Source organism: Hippopotamus amphibius, chromosome 10, assembly GCF_030028045.1.
Source record: "Hippopotamus amphibius kiboko isolate mHipAmp2 chromosome 10, mHipAmp2.hap2, whole genome shotgun sequence".
Classification (NCBI taxonomy): domain Eukaryota; kingdom Metazoa; phylum Chordata; class Mammalia; order Artiodactyla; family Hippopotamidae; genus Hippopotamus; species Hippopotamus amphibius.
Window position 1 is genome coordinate 70,188,372 of NC_080195.1, and position 17,270 is coordinate 70,205,641.

The 17,270-nt window shown below is 37.2% G+C and overlaps 2 protein-coding genes across 7 annotated transcripts in view; one reads left to right on the forward strand and one right to left on the reverse strand.

The window, feature by feature from the left end:
* CMSS1 (cms1 ribosomal small subunit homolog) overlaps window positions 1-17,270 on the reverse strand; it is a 352,758-nt gene that overhangs the window by 278,934 nt on the left and 56,554 nt on the right. The window lies entirely within an intron of this gene.
* The window catches only part of FILIP1L (filamin A interacting protein 1 like), a 289,653-nt gene that overhangs the window by 216,377 nt on the left and 56,006 nt on the right, over window positions 1-17,270 (forward strand). The gene's annotated exons all lie outside the window — the stretch shown is intronic.

A 17,270-nucleotide genomic window follows, 5' to 3' on the forward strand; every position in this document is an offset into this window, starting at 1 on the left:
ACCGCTTGAGGTGATGGCCATTTATGAAAAAACAAAACAAAAACCGTAGACAACATATACATTCCACACAGAGAAATGCTGTACTAATGGGGCATGCAGGCTTTTTAAAGTAAAATAGCCCCTCTATGGAAGAGCACACCAATTATGCAGCTAACATTAGTGCAACAAATTTTCCTTTGCCTTCCTATTGCCATATGCCTGTCATTTTCTCCCTACAGTTTCCATTCACTGTTTCAAACATATGTTGCCACTTAGTTGCCAAGAAAGGAATCTCTGAACTACCCCCTTTATGTATGATGAAATGGCAGACGGAGCGGAGTCAGAGACAGCACCATTAGTGGTTATTCACACTTCTGTTTTCTCTTAACTTCCTTTTCTCTAAAGTTTATTCCTCATATGTTAGGAAGGATGTGTAATCATAAAGACATCCGTGACTCATACTTTAGAATATGGAAGCACAGCAATTCCCTGTAGAAGAAAATGGTTCTCTCTTCCACTGAGCTGCATGCCTCTGCTACAGAAAGCCTATATTTATAGCTTAGAGCCTGACAAACACAGGTGAGGGGCTCCTTTGTCAAACCCTCACCAACTATCAACATTCTTTTCTTTTCTAGTAATTACTGCTAGAGTTTACCCAACATTTAACCACAGTCTTTGAATAAGGCACCTGTTCCATGGGTTCAGGTTGCTAGGTGATCAACTGCCCTCAGTCAAGAGGAGAAAACACCATAGAGATTAGTTAAGAGGAAGGGGTTTTCCACTAAAGATGAAGGGAATTTATGGAGATAAAGTGGGTAAGTCTGATGTCATAGTACAGTAACAAGAAATGAATGCTATTTCAGTCTGTATTGATTATCCTCTTTTGGCTTACTGAAACCAATCTATAGGCCAAGAAACACTGCCATGGATTAATAGTTATGTTACTGTTGAACTAAAAATTCCTTAAACTATATCTGGCAAACACTACCAGGAACTTGGCCTCTTCCGGAAAAGGAGGCAAAAAAATAAGCTCTTGTCCATAGCAGAAAGGAAATACAGTACTGTGAAGCACCCACAAATACTACCATTCATATGTTATGGGATATGGTAAAAAATAAAAAACAGTCCTGCTGAGCGACAGCCCACTAAATCTATGAAGCCAACTGCAAAGCTAGTTGAATTATGATTCATTCTTTAAAAGGGGATGTTTTCAGCTTTTCCAGTCATGAACATGGGTGACTGCAAGTTGCTTAAAAGAACATGTTGTCATGCTTGAACCTGGGAGAGCTAAGAATAAAATATATTAAGCTTAACCCTCCAGGCCACATAAAATACATACAAGCATTCTCTGGCTTATGAACACCTGACTCGTGAACGTTCCCTCTATACAAAAAGCCAACCTACATTCTGCTCAAAAGGATGACACCTGGAGGGTAAGAGTATTTCCAGAGCTACTTAATTTTCCTCAGGCTAGTTGGCCAGGGGCTGCATGGATATGGCAGGGAGGTACTCACCTGGAATCCAAAGTGGGAACCTGGGACACATTTACTAATAAATATCATGTTTTATGTAAAACATAGGCTCCCAGCTAGTGCACAAAAACTAGCTGACCCAAACTATAGTTTAAATTCTATACATCTGCAAGAATATTGTTCTCTACTACATGCTGTAATAATCACATTACGTACAAATTTGTGAGCTATGACTGCTCTACAGTATGACCATACTATCACACCTACCTAAGTACAGGTTTTCAGCTTTCTTATGGGTTTAGTAATTCTCCTGTGCTAATCTGGAAACCGACTCTCTTCTTAATAATTTAATAACTGTTTCTATGGGGAAACATCTTACAAATGAACCTTTCAAATAATCTTTTTGCAAGATGGGGAAACTCCTAACATTTTGAAGATTAAAGTATTCACTTTCCTTCTTGCTATATGAATACAAATTGCCCTAAAATCTATATAAGTTCAGCATTATCCCATGTTTTTTCCATGAGCAAAAGAAACCATAAACAACACAGACTTTAAAAGCATAAAAAACAAAAAAAACAAGAAATGGTTATTCATAGAAAGAAGAAATCAGCACATGAGCACACAAGAGTAATGTGGATAGTAAATTTGCCCCCCAGCCCCCTCTGGGGCCAGATCTGACACCAGACCAGCTCCTCCTTAGTGACTATACATTTTATGTGCCCACAGCAGAGAAGCAAATTGAGTGGAACTTTACCTGAACTCCTAAGTGCCACCTTGCCTCACACCTTTTCAGATGCGTAACTTCTTCCTCCGCATGGAAAAGGCACTTCATTTATGTACCTTGTGTAATTCACTTAGTTTTTAACCAGTATATCTTTTCTGCCATATTAATACTCCCTAACCAAGTCCTAGCTGTAAATTCACTGAAACAAGGGATCTGCCTTAGTTTCCACCATGTAGCACAAAACTTTGGATATAACAGCACAGAGGAAAGGAACTAAGTTTACCGGAGCCTATTATATGCTGGTTCTATGTTAAATGGCTTTCTTCCCCTCAGATTTGTCTCACTTAACATACCAGGTACTTAATAAATGAATGCTGAATATCTAGTCACCCAGCTTCAATAGAAAGAAAACTGTAAAGAAATTGACAGAAACATCTGTGGATTCAGTAAAGAGGGAATCAGATTTTTTACCTTCAAAATGCCTTTGGGGTTGGTGGTAAACTCTAACTATAAAATATCTATGTACTCTATGAGGAATGTTGGTAAACAAAAACTTTTTAATTAGCATGGAACTCTACTTCTATTTTACAGAGATAAGTATAAATCAGTTATCTATAAAGAGTTGTGGAGAGTCTACAAAATGCAAAACAATATTTTTGGGGCATACCATCCAAAAATACCTAGATTCTGAAAATATTGTTACTGGAGATGGAGATACTTGAAAGCAGAAGGATGTGTCTTGAGACTCCCCAGATTTCCTCATAGGAACACCCGGAGAGGACAGACACAGAGCATGCTGCATTCACCTAAGCAAGGCACTGCCACTCCTAGTCACCACTGCACATCCCACCCACTCAGCATCCTTTGAAAACAGGCCACAGGCTTTGTCTGTATGAAGGCTGACCAAGGCCATGAAACATGAAGACCTGACTTGGGATGAGGGCTGCAAATCGATACACCCAATGGTTAAGGACTTCAAGTCATTATCTCCTGAAAATCATCTTCAGAATCTCATTCCCCCAATTCTTAGCTGAGGATAAAGCAAATACAATACAGTGATAAGGAAAACACAGCACACACCCAAGCAGCTACTGTAATAAACACTTGCACACATGCATACACTCACATCTATCTAATGGTATACAAACAGAAATAATAGTTTCTATGATATTTAATACAAATCACCAAATTATATAAAAAAACAATGATCTGGCAATAAAATATGGTAACATCCCAACAAACAGCCTTAGGTAGGTGCCTTGTTTCCCCCAACTAGAAAGTTTAGACTTTATCAAAATTAGAAAACACTTGTCAGCAGAACCCTCCATAACATTTCTAATCCATTGAACCTCTTCAATTTTGTTACTACTTTGTTTCTATTCCAAAACTAATTTCCATTTTTAAGGGTAAAAAGAATGATAGTGAGTTAAGAGCAAGGGAAACTCTGGGGAGACGGAAAACAGGTAAACTGATTACATGAATTTTTTTCTAAATCATAAGTATAGCAAGGTACACAAAGAACCCAAGCTGGCTTTTGCTTTGAGAGCATTTTTTGAACACTGTGAATTTAAATTTACTTTTCATGGCATCATAGGGCAAAGAGGACAAAGCCCAGGGTCCTCCCAGCCCCACATAAATTTAGATTTGCAAAAAGCTGAACCATCAAAAGGTGACTAAGAAACAAAACTAACCTCCAGGAAAGATAAGGAAAACTACTTTCCTTAAACTATGGCATTGGGAGAAAGGGAAGAAATAAACTCCACTGAGAATTTATAATAACGAGCTACCCAAGATGAGAATTTGCAGCCCAAATTCACACTACCTGGGTGGTCCAAAAACAAAAAAAATTAAAAGCCTAGAGATTCTGGGCTGACAATACCCGGTGGCACCTGGCAAAAACAAATGTAAATCCTCTCTAGAGAAAGCCACCTTCAACACAGGGTTCAAATTCCCACATATAAAGTCTAAGATGTATGACTTCATATTTTAAAAAAAAAATCCAAAAACACACTAGAAAATAATGCATAATGATTGAAAGCCAGAGAAATCAGAACTGTTGATATTTAAAGACCTCAGATATTTAAATTATCAGAGAGCATGTAAAACATACTTAATGTTAAAGATAAAAAAGGGGATTGAAATTTCTAGGTAAAAGAGTAACAGACGATAAAAGGCCAAACAAATTAGGAAAAAAAGAGAAAATTTTGGAAGTGAAAACTGTAACTGTAGATCAGCAATGAGAATTAGTGAACTGGAAGAAAAATATGAAGAAATAATAAAATGCAGCTTGAAGAGCTAAAGAGATGGAACAAGTGAAAGAATAGTTAAAGGATATGAAAAACAGAGTAAGAAGGTCTAACATGTGTCTAAGTTTTAAAAGGTAAGGAAAGAAAAAATTATTCAGAAGCCATATTTGACAAGTTAACACTGACTGAGAATTTTCTACAAGTGAGGAAAGACACCATTCACACACATAGGACTCTTAATGAAGCCCAGAAAGTATAAAGCAATCTATATTTAAGTATATCATAATGAAATGGCAGAATATCAAAAGACAAAGGAAAAATCACAAAAGCAGCCAGAGAGAAAAGGAATGACAATTAGAATGACTTACTTTTCAACAGTAACATGGGAAGCCAGAATTCAGTGGAATAATACTGTCAATGTCCTGACAGAAATGGTGTCAGCCTAGGAGTCTATACACTGTAAAAATCTTCCTAAGAACAAGGGTAAAATAAAGACATGTTCAAATAAATAAAAAAAAAAAGAGTGTGCAAAAAACACACTTCCACTAAAGGAATTTCAAAAGTATGTATGTAGATTGAAGGAACGTGACCCCAGATGGACATATGGAACAAAAGAAGGAATGACGAGCAAAGCAGGTGGTAAGCATGTTGGTACACCTAAAACAGCACTGACTGGAGAACAGCGGATGACAACATCTTGTAAAATTTAAAAAAAGAACTAAAATATATTTCAAAAGCAATATAAAAACTGGGAGGGTATGCTTAAAGTGTTCTGAAGTCCTTAAAGTTTTTGAAGGGTTAAAACAGTGATTAGCTTTAGACTCTGATAATTTAACTTGTGAGGCAGAATGTACAGGCTAATTAATTCCAAACAGAATAGAAACAGTGTATAACTTCCAAGGCAGAGAGAACAAAAATGAATAAAAATAAAATCCAAAGGAAGCGAAAAAATGAGATAAAACAACAGCAAAAAAGGCAGTAAAAAATAAAACCATCAAATGAGATGACAAAAGTAAAACCAAATACATCAAAAATCACTGGAACACAGACTAAAGACTCACGTTAAAAGATAAGACTGTCAGACTGGATTAAAACAATTCTAACAATAATAATTATTCCCAACTATATTCTGTTCATAAGTTACTCACCAAAACAGAAGAATATAGCAAAACTGAGAGTAAAAGTTTGGAAAAGAGACATCATCATGCAACCACTAACCAAAAGAAAGGTTATACACCTATGTTAATATGAGACAAAGGGGACCTTAAGATGGAAAGCGTCTATAAAGACTCACTGTATAATGTGAAGAGATTCCATTTCCTAGGAATAGTTTGAACTTACATGCGCATAAAAAATATGGTCTCAAAAAAGTAAAGCAAGAATTGACAGAAACACAGACTAATCCACCACCACAGTGGAAGAGTCTAACACACCTCTTAAGTCATAATAAATCAAGCAGATAAAACTCAGCAAGGTTACAGACGATTTTAACAACATAATAAGCAAGGTTTATTTGTAGTGAGAATGCTGTTCTTAACTCCTACAGAATATACATTCGCTTTAAGTAGATAGCGAACTTGTACAAAAACTAAACACAGTGGGACCATAAAGCAAATCGTAACAAATTTCGAAAGGCAGATAACAACTGACCATATTTTCTGACTACAATGTAATCAGTGACAAAAAGATCTCTCCCTCCTGCCCCAAAATATATGTTTAAAAATTAAGAAGCACAACTTTAAATAACTCAGGAGCCAAAGAGAGGGATCAAAGCCCAATAAGATCATGTGGAGAAAGGAAACAAACTAAAGTTCTTAGCAAAACTATTTTTTGTAATGAAATTTATGAAATCTCAAAACTGACCCAATGAAGACAATCAGAATTTCTTTTCCTTGGAAGATGAAAAGTGAAGATAAAAGTGTCTGTCTCAACAGAAATCATTCTGAGAAGATTCTTTTCTCAACTTTACGTTCCACAATCAGTAAATAAAATTGCCGATAGCTAAGTAGTTAAGACGGTGAACCTAAAACATAAAGAGCCTCCTTCCAGTGTCAGTAATGGATCAAACAGGCACCTCTGCAAAGGACATCATCAAAACAAACAAACGAGCAAACAAACCAATTCATTCACTCATTCAGGCAGCCATTCATTCATATTCATAGTTTGTGTGTATGATATAGGCAGCCTTGGGAGATCTTTACCCAGCTACCAACTTTTTCTCTGGGGAGAAGCTTTGATAAATCATAATTACTTGTCAAGTAAATGGTTTAAGAGAGACATTCTTTGAGCAGCCATTCTAACATTTAATGAGACTCAAAGAAATCCTCCTACTTAAGTAAAACATTATACATCTATCTTATTTTCATTCTCAGAAAAAACCTTTAAAATTTTTCAGTAGAAGCTGCTCCACACCCTCACTTGTCCATGGATTATACCTAAAAGAAGCTTAACATATGAATGTATAACAAGGTTGGAGTACTTCTAATTCTATGGATACTGCACTTCAGTATGTAACTGAAAAGAAACTTTCGAACAATGCCACTTACAACTGCTTTCAACATATTACTCAACTGCTCAAAAGCTTCCAATGTCACCCTACTGTCTACAACATTAAGTTAAAACCCAAACCCCACTGCTTCAATTTTAAGACCCATTTACAGTCTGGCCCCACCCTATGCGACCACTCTCTCCTCCAGGGCTACAATGTACACCACTTGCACAACTGTCTGCAGGGGCCCTGTACTGCTCAACAAGAGTCAGTCAGTGACTACAGTCAATCCAGAGTCCCTTTGCTCTGCCATTCTCCTTCCTGGAACTACTTACTCACCTTTCAAGGTCCAGATGAACCTTATCTTCTATTATGAAGACCACCCAGATATATTTCTAAGTCTAACTGAAACTTCTGTAAAAATTCTTACTTCACCAAACTCAGCATCCCAATATTAATTGGTTTTTGGCTTTTGTTCATTTGTTTGTTCTATCTACCCAACATAATTTGGGCAGGGTCATACTTTATACTCTCTGCTCCTCATCACCATGTACTCAGCCTAGTGATAAATACTCACAGAAGGTGCTCAACAAATATATGTTGAGTGCTTCTTAAAAGAACATGGTAGATGCAGACTACCACGTCTGCATGTAGATGCCTAACTCCTGTATAACCATAAATCATCACAAGTCCCCCTCCCCACAGTATGCCCTTTGACATCCTACCTCCTTCAATTTAGGAGGGAAAATGTAATATCTTTTTCATCCACTCAATTCCATTCCAATGAGCAAATATTATGAATTTCATCATATCTTCTCACTGACACTACCTAATTGGAGAACATAGGCCCTTTTATCCTATCAGGAGCATAAAAATTCTTCAGTGTTGTACATGCAAAAGCCATGCATCAGCTGCCAATCCCCCTCCCCCCAATCTTACTACTAATATATTGGCATAAATGACTGATGTTAATCCTCACTCATGAAAAGTGTTATTAGTTGTTGAAGGTCACCATGACTGGACAAAAAGATAACACACACGGCCTTTGGGAAGCAGATGCCCATTCCTGATCTAAAAAGTTAAATTTTATTATCCTTCATTTCCTCTTGTAGTTGTTAGTGAGCATACATAAAAGCCTGAAGGTGTACTTGTGTAGTGTGTGTGTGTGTGTGTGTGTGTGTGTGTGTGTGTGTGTGTGTCTGGTTGTGAGCAAAGATGAGGGAAGAAAGAGGAAGAGAGTTAGACATCTGTTCCACAAGGTTTCAGCAAACAACAGCCATAGATAGAGGATGGATGGATGGATGAATAGTCTGATTTTAAGCAAAAGTCAGTCAGTACCTATCGGAGGTGAAGCAAGACCTAAGCTATTTTCGTATTTTGAGTCTACTGATATGCTAAAAAAATAAAATGAAGAAATGTCAATGTAAGTTTATGAATGCATGCTAATTTCAAATACTTGCACTTAGCAAAGAACTTTTAATTTTTGTAATGAAAGGTAAGGTAATGAAATATAATGGAGCTATTCATAGGATTTATTTGAAAATTGACAGCACACTCTAAGTGGCACAGACTAGTAATGAGACAAATAAGCAATCTTATGATAAACTTATCACTTCTGTCAATCTTAGAGTATATCAGCATTTGGAGATAAATCTCAGAGTCCAAATTTGAAGTCACTCAGAGTCAACACCAGTGACTCTCCAGATTCCCGGTGTGAATAAGTGAGCTGGAACATGGACATTCTGGTATCACTAGAGCAGGAGCCATTCATGGTAACTGAAAATTGATTCTATGTGTTTCAAAACTCAGCTGGATCAGTTTTCATTAGAATTGATTATATTTGAAAAGAAATCAGCTCTATTTTAAGTTATGTTTTGCCAAGAGGCAAGCATTAGGAGGAAACTCTGTCCCTCCTCAAGTCCTCAGGTCGTCAGAGCGCTATCATGATAAATACTTGCATGATTAAATACACCCCCATGGGGAAACTTCCCTAGCAAATAATACTTGCGATCAAGGAAATTAAAGAAATGATTAAATGGAAGAAAGAACAGTTTCCAGATCAAGACAATCAGTATCATGTTGATTTAAAAGTACAAGGTCAAAATCTATCACTGCAAATAGCACTGCAAATAGGATCCCACAGCATCCTATACACACACACTTGCCTCCATGGATATGAAACAAATGGCACATAAAATGGACCAAAAGCTAACAGTCAATGAGTGGGAGTAGTGTACATGTGATCATCATCTCTTTTTCTTGCTGGATCCAAAGCACTTCTTTCCAGTCATTTCTTCTTTCAGCAGGTTTGTGGAATACCCACTCTCTGCAGGGTATTGTGCTAGTCCTCACATACTTGTAGAATATCATAGAGCAGGAAGGAGGTTTGCAACATCAAGGTAGAGGGCTGGGCAGAATAATCACCTCATATTAGGCTCTCAATAAATGATAGCAATTCCTTTCCCTTTCCTTCCCTCCCCTTCTTTGAACCATGAAACTTAAGTGAGAGGGATTTTGAGAATATATTTGATAAGACTCTTAAATCTATGTCATAATCTGAAAAGATAAAGTTAAAGAACTTACAGATTCAGACGTTGGCAATAAATGATAATAGTTTAAAACATAGTATGGTAGTATTTTTAAGTGATCCTTTCAATGTGATTTCTATTACTGTTACTGCTGTGTTGATGCTTATAAGTGCCATAAATAATTAAAGAGGCAGAGAAGAAGACAGGAAGGAAGAAAAAAAGAGAAGAGGGAAGCGAGGGAGGAGAAGACAAAAGAGAGAGAGAAGAAACTGTACAAAGCAGAAACACTTCAAAGTTCTGCAGCAGAAAAGGCACCGCACACTGGCCAGAGCTTTGCCCCATTTGCAAGTCCCTGTACAGGCTACTGCACAGCTTGAGTTTCAGTTATACAAACTATAAAATGAGGGAAGCTGACCAGATGATCTCCAGTGAGATGATCCATTCTCACTCTACTATCCCATAGTGCAAGCCTAATGAACTAGGTGGCAGATAAGAGAGATACAAAGTCCTATGACTCCAGGCTTAGTACTGTTTACCCTCAAGACCAAAATCTACTACAACACATTAAGTGTGATTTCTACCAGAGGTTGCTGAAGTCAGTCTGCACTTCAAACTGTGGTACCACTCTTTACTTGCTCTGTGATCTTGTACAGGTTGCTTCATCTCTCTGTTTCTCTGTTATCTATCCCACAGGGTCATTATGTGGATCAAAATTGATGTTACATGTAAAGCACACAGTTCATGGCATCCATTAAACAATAAATGTGCTATATATTATTGTTGTTATTATAACAAAGATATAATATAAACAAAACCAACATAGGATAGAAGTGATTAACCCAGATTATCATGGGAGCAGCACATGATGAAAATACTGTGTGTGGTTGTTCATTAGGATATTGGTGATCAGTAAGCTCAATGACATAGTAGTTTGATGTGGTTGCCTAAAATGCTGAGATAATTTAGGTTTACACACACACACACACACACACACACACAGAGTCTGTAAGTCTATAAAGGGGAAGATGATCCTAACATGTGGAAGTAACTTATTCACTCTGAGCACCAAACCATTAGACACAGGCTGTGAAAGGACTCAAATAGGAACAGCGGACAATTGAGGACAAACTGTCTTCAAATATTTAAAAAACTGTCATGCCAAAGCAATGTATTTGTTCAATATGGCTTCACAGAAAGATCAGGAATGTCAGTGAAAGTTAGAGGAAGCCAGTTTTTAGTTCAGAATGGAATGGATTTGTTGAGAAAGTAACAAATCACTTGGAGCTGTTCAGCTCTGACTAATGACAACTGGACTGTGTATGCACCAACTCCTGGAAGAAGGTTGAAATTCTCACTTGAGAGAGATTTCAATTTCAGGGTGAACACAAGACTTTTGACCTCCCTTCCAAACCTGTATTTTATGATGTAGATTGGATGCCTAGTGGCGTAAATTATAAAAGGATTTCTCATATACAGAATAACCAATTGGGAAGCATGCAAGACAGTGGTGTTAAGTGATAACACAGAATTAATATTAAAAGCTCAAATCTCGCCATTAAATTTTTGACCAGAGTTGTCAACCCATTACCAATCTTGGTGGCTTGAGTTGATTACCAGCAATATACAGATCTTTAAAAGAAATGCAACAAAAATATTGCATTTTTAATCCATAAAGCAGATAACTTGCTCATTAATATTCCAAATTAGTTCTAGGTACATTACACTAATATTAATTAGGATTTCAGACACATTCATTTTGATAGTTCTAATCACACTGTTTAATTAGGTATTTTTGATTTTTCATGTTTCCCAGCAGAGATATGCAGACACATGAAACATAGTGGCTGGATTGGCAATTTACTGTTTGACCTTGCTTGGGACAAGTCCTTTAATCTCTCCAAGCCTCAATTATCATCTACTTAAAAAGGGAGAATGAAGAGTGGTAATAGGCAGAGTAGATGTTTTTTAGGGCCTTTACACTATAAAATGTGATTTTATGAAATGATCATCCTTCATAATAAAATTCAAAGCACATTTGTTATTTATTAATTTGTTCACCATTTTTCCCAGTGGAGACATCTTTAGCCATAATGTAGGGAAGTGAAGCATTTAGTCTATAACACTACCACTGACTGCTCTGTGAGACAGTTTTAATCTGTCCTTCTGGGGTTTGGAAAAAGTTGCCTGACCAAAAGGATTTTACAACTAGTAGCCACCTTCACATCAAGCAATAATCAACTATAAATAATGAACAAAGCAAAATCAGGGACAGGAAGGAAGATCATAAAATATCTCCTTCATAAAAATAACCAAATAACTGTAGAATAAACCTCTTACTTTTTTTTTTTTTTAACTTTCTAAATGCTTTATTTCCTTAGGTCTTCTAGATCCATTTCAATAAGTTTATATGATTAAAAGTTTATACTCATGTATTGTTATATTTGAGTTTCCAATGATAAAAGAAAACATAAATTCAACTTACCCTTACTTGGTCAACTATTCCAATAACACCCTAAACTGTTCCAATGAATTACAACTAAAAAACCTGTTCAACTGTACTTTGAACCTATAGGTCTTCCTCCAAAAATATTTAGCCTGAAATCAGGCTCCACAACTATATAGAAAAATCTGTCAGAGTAGTTTCTTTTAAAACACACTACTTAAAAAAGACATGGAATACAAACTAGTTTACAAGGTCCCTTTAAAAAATGGACTGAACAAAGTATTGAGAACAATCTGTACTGGCAAGGGACAAAGAAGATGACCTAATAGGTCTTTTCCGTCTAATTTTTGTGATTCGAGGATTTTTTTTTTTTTATACTCTTGCAGCAATACTTGTGAGTTCAACAATTTCGCAAAACTATTATTAGTTGTCAAGGAAACACAAAATGTTTGCAGGAATAAATAAGCAAATGGACTGGACCTAAATAGCAGGCTTTTCCTGCTTCCCATTTAATAATCTTATGGTGATGTCATATTATCAATTCCTCATTCTCTTCAAGTCATTCTGTTTACCTACTGGTATGCTCACTAGAGGCCCATAGGCAACTCACAGCATCCCACATAAACCAAGAACAGGAAGTCTCTGATCAACAGAAGAGTCTCCATTAAATATGGACTTCCTTATTTCATTTGTTGAAGAAAAAACCATGGTGGTGTCAGCAGGTGGCTTTGTGACCACCATTTCTAGGGAAAATATGCAAATACATGCTTTTAAATGACCCAATGTCTACAGAAAAGCCAGGAACATAATTAAAATAATATAAAAAGTTAAAACATAAGAAATAAAACACAATTACGGTCCACAGCATAAAAACAATTATGCTTTACAAATGCTTAGAAAAAGACTAAAAGGAAACACAGTCCATGGAATTGTTACTAGTTGGCAGTATTCATGTGGTAGAACTAGTTGTAAAATGTCTTTTTGACTTTTCTGCATTTTCCAAATTATGACATGGGCACTTAACTATTTTTAAATTAATTTTTAAAGCCATAAAATAGCATTCACTTTAATGTTAATAAAGGGCTTCCCATTGCCTAACATTACCACTGACACTGTTGCTATCAGCCCAAATTAACTCTCAAGAGGATTGGTCCCTTTCTAAAATCAAAGTCAGCTAAAGTATGAATCGGAATAGTTGAGAAGCCTCTGGAAATGTCAAGGACTAGGAGGCCTGGGACAGGAGATTTGGGCTGCAGGTGATAGTGAGACAGTCTATGTGTAAATTCAAGTTCACTGCAGCCCATTAACTGCTGGTTAAGGCTCTCAACGCACAGTGTAAGTACTGTGCTGCCTCGGAGGTGGTATATTTCATGCGGGCATTTATGTGTACAAAGAGAGGTAGTTACCACCTGGGGAACAGAAAGAAGAGTAAAAGGAAGAGGTAGGTTAGAAACTGTCTCTGGCATGCAGAGAAGTTGCGTTCACCCTTAGACTATCCTTTTGGTTCCAAGTTCCACAGTTGCCCACCTGTGGTGCTCAGTCCCTTTAGCCTTCCTACTAAATTGTGTAGCAGCAGAGAAGCGATCAGCACCACATCCATGGCAGGCTTGCCCAATGCTCAGAGGCAAAGCCATTTTGCAAGACATCTGCGTGTGAGATGTTAGAATGTTCTGTCAGGAGGAATATCTTAGAACCAAAGATTCACACTATGGCCAATCCAACTGCAGCCTGATGCAATGCAGGACCACAGCATTCTGCTTCTCTCCATGCCATCCTGGATCTATCCCCACTTTGTTCAGCTTCACCTAACAGGACCATGACCATAATAAGAACTGTTGTTTTTCTTTGCCTGTTATAGTGTTTCCACATATACTCTTTTAGAGGCAAAGGAGCAAACGTATCACATGCAAAGTTAGTGTTACCATCCCAAACTTGCAGCAGAGCTTCTAGAGAGCGGTGCGTATCATCCCTTACCTGATGAAAGAACCAACAGTAAAATTGTGGGTGGCTCTAGAAAAGGTTCAGCTAATTATGAATACTGCTTCTCTGGCACTTATTCAGATGACTAAAAGACTTTACCAGTCACAAGAAGAAATAAAGGCAGTGAGACAGGACAAGAAAGAAAATAAGAGCAGTCACTTCACAGAGAAAAACTGGCTCTGACCTGCTTAGTAACATGTTAATGGTATTTTAAAACAGTTAAATAATGATGACACTGTGGACAGTACTAATACATTGGTTGCTGTGGTCACTGTAATAACCTCCTGGCAATAGCTTGAACTATGGGGAACTGCTGATATTTAACTGTTTTTGACTACCTAATGAAAGTGACCTCATACAGTTCAGTTGAATCGATGCATCCTAGTTTTCAGCCTTGTCCTCTACAAAGCCTTCTTCCACATTAGAAAGCAATTAGCTTGGTAGAAAAATTCCCTTGTACCATTTCCAAATGATAACTTAAAGCTATTGCTGATTTAGATCATAAATTCAGCTTACTAATTGCAGAAAGGACTTTTATTTGCAGGTATACTTATTTGTAGGAAATTTCTGATTATAAAATGAGAAGAGTCATATAGCAACTGGACAGTAAAATTCTCAGTAAAAAGTAAAACTTTCTCTGCCAACACTGAGGCACAATGGTCATAACTCTTTTCTTTTCATAATAAATATATATCAGAAGCTAAGAGAACAAAAATTATATCACAAAGAGAATGTTGATGGGAAGAGGAAAGGAGATAAAAGTCTACTCATTGACTCATGTGGCTGGTGGAGCACAATGCCAATGGCTGGCTGGAGTGTACAGTACAAGACCCAGTGTGCCCTTGTGTCAGTTAGATAAAGATTCCCCTTCTTCAAGACCTTTGACTTTCAGCTGTTGGAAAATTGTTATAATATTCTAACTTTATTAGCACATGTTGCCAACATCCTCAAGAAAACTATCTTAGTAAATATACAAATCCATAATGTCTCCAATGTAGGCAACACTCCCTAGGTTATTCAGCACACAATCAGGGTGGCTCTGGTGTGTGGCCTATGAAAATCGTGAATTTTAGTTTTCCTAGTTCAATACTCAGTCTTGAAAATAAAGATATAAACTTCTCGATTAAATGAGAATACTTCTAACAATGGCTCTGAGAGATTCAGAGCAAATCCTTAACAGAAGACAAGACTGAGGCTGTATATACAAACACTGGTTCAAATTTTTGCTTTCACTACTTTACTAGCAGTGTGACCTTGGTCAAGCAATTTTATCCTTCTAAATGTGTTTTGCCATCTGAAAACTATGGATACAACCACCTCAAAATGCATTATGCAGATTAAATGATGGAGTGCATGTACAGTATTAAGCACAGTGACTTGTCTGAACTAAAAGCTCAACAAATGAGAGTTATTATTGGTTCCTGAAGAGAGTAGTCACATACCATGACCTCAGTTGGAATGCTGAGTCATAGCTGGTCACAGACCAGTGCTTCAGAGAGTAACAGCACAAGCAAGGAACTTGGGACTAGGAGTAACCTTTTCTCTTGCTTCAAGAACCCTAGACAAGTCTTGTAGCCATTTAACTTCTCTACTCTTCAGTTACTTCGGCTAAAGAAAAAGAGGAAATAATGCTGACGTATTTTACAGGGAAACTAGGGAGTCAAAAGCATGAACATAAATGCAAAGCATGAGTACAAAACTATAAAAAAGAAATAAAAGGTAGTGTCAAATGCTAGGAAGCCCCTGTATCCATCAGAAGGGAAAGGAGGCAGAAGAAGTTGCAAAAATGCTAGCTTTGGGTTGAGGTACACTATGCTACCGGAGCTGAGATTCAGGTGTTTGTGCTTCACGCAACTTTCATAAGTTATTTTATCTCATCTGTAACAAATCAAAGCTAGTATAAAAATCTCAAAGGATGTTTAATAAGTACAAGGCAAGCATAGGAGACAAAAGATTTAAATGTACTTCACAAGTGTATTTAACAAACCAATATCTAAAATGTCAATACAAAACTGCAAATCAAATATTAAAATTTAAATTCGGCTGACAAGTATGGTCATTCACTTCTCTTAAAACACTATATACAAAAAGCAGGGGTTAGTTTAATACGCTTCTCAGTAGACAGGTAGAGTGATGAAGAACTGTTAAAGTGAGCCCACAGTTTAATAAAGATGATACATGCTTATTTTTGTGCCCTGTATCTTTTCTCCACGCCATTTCTGCTAACCATAAATTCTCTGCAACCAACCTTTCTCCACTCCACACTAAAAAAAAGAAACAAGCGGACTATTTTGTTATCTGACAAAACACATGGAAACAATAATTCTACAGACATGTACATTATAATAGGAAGCAATCCTATTTTAATGTAATTTTTAAAATTAAATACTCAAGTTATTGGAAACTCACAAATGAGGCAGTCACGTCTCTAATTTACTTAGCAGATTAATATAGTTGGCTAGGACTTTAGAGATTACTTCGCTTATTGATATGCAAAGCACTTAGGGTGCTAATTCTCATTTACCAGAAAAAGTATTTATACAAGCAAATCTGCCCCAGAGTAAAGGGTAACAAGCTTAATTCAATCGTATTTGATCAGTTTCTTTTTTCTTCTCAGGTCTTTTTGATTTTGTTTTATTTTGTGTGCTGGTAGGAGAGAACAGATGAATTAAAACTGGTTCTAAAATTCTATTTTTATACTTTGTCTTGAAAGTACAGCACAAAAAATCACATTTCTTTAATAAATATTTTCCCTGCCAAATAAACTGATTGGTTTTAACTACTTTCGTTAAAACGCAGGCACGCAGAAGTGAGGAACAAGGAGGTTCTCTCAGGAAAAACACTGAAAAAAATAAGATTTCATCTGGCCTTCCCATCATCACTTGAAGAATTGTTTGGTAGTTACATCATCAGGAAATAAAATACTATCCTCTGAGGACCCCTACTCTTTACAAAGAGAAAAGAGAAGTTTTGAAGTCTAAATCACTCCCGGAGATGTCTCCAAAAATAAATAAATAAATCAAAGCGCGCAAGAGAGAGACTTCTGGCTTCCCTCTCCCACCTTCTCCCCCAGCAACCAAAAAACAAACATAACAAAAACATATTTACAAAAGTATAAATAAGAATAACATGATGTGTATTTAAGAATCCCAAGCAATAACAGAAGCTTTAGAGCCCCAGAGGGAGAAAAGTTACAAGCAGATCGACCATGACCCCCAATGACTCCATTAGCCCGGCAGGAGGGCGCCAGCGTCCCCGGCCCGCCGCCCATTCCCCTCCGCGGGGAGCCCGGACCGACCGTCCGTTCACACGGTCCGAGCGTCGGCAGAGCCGCGGCGCGCTATAGCGCCGCCGCCGCGGGTCTGGCTGTCACCGGCGCCCCCGCCGCCCGCGCCGCACACGCGGAG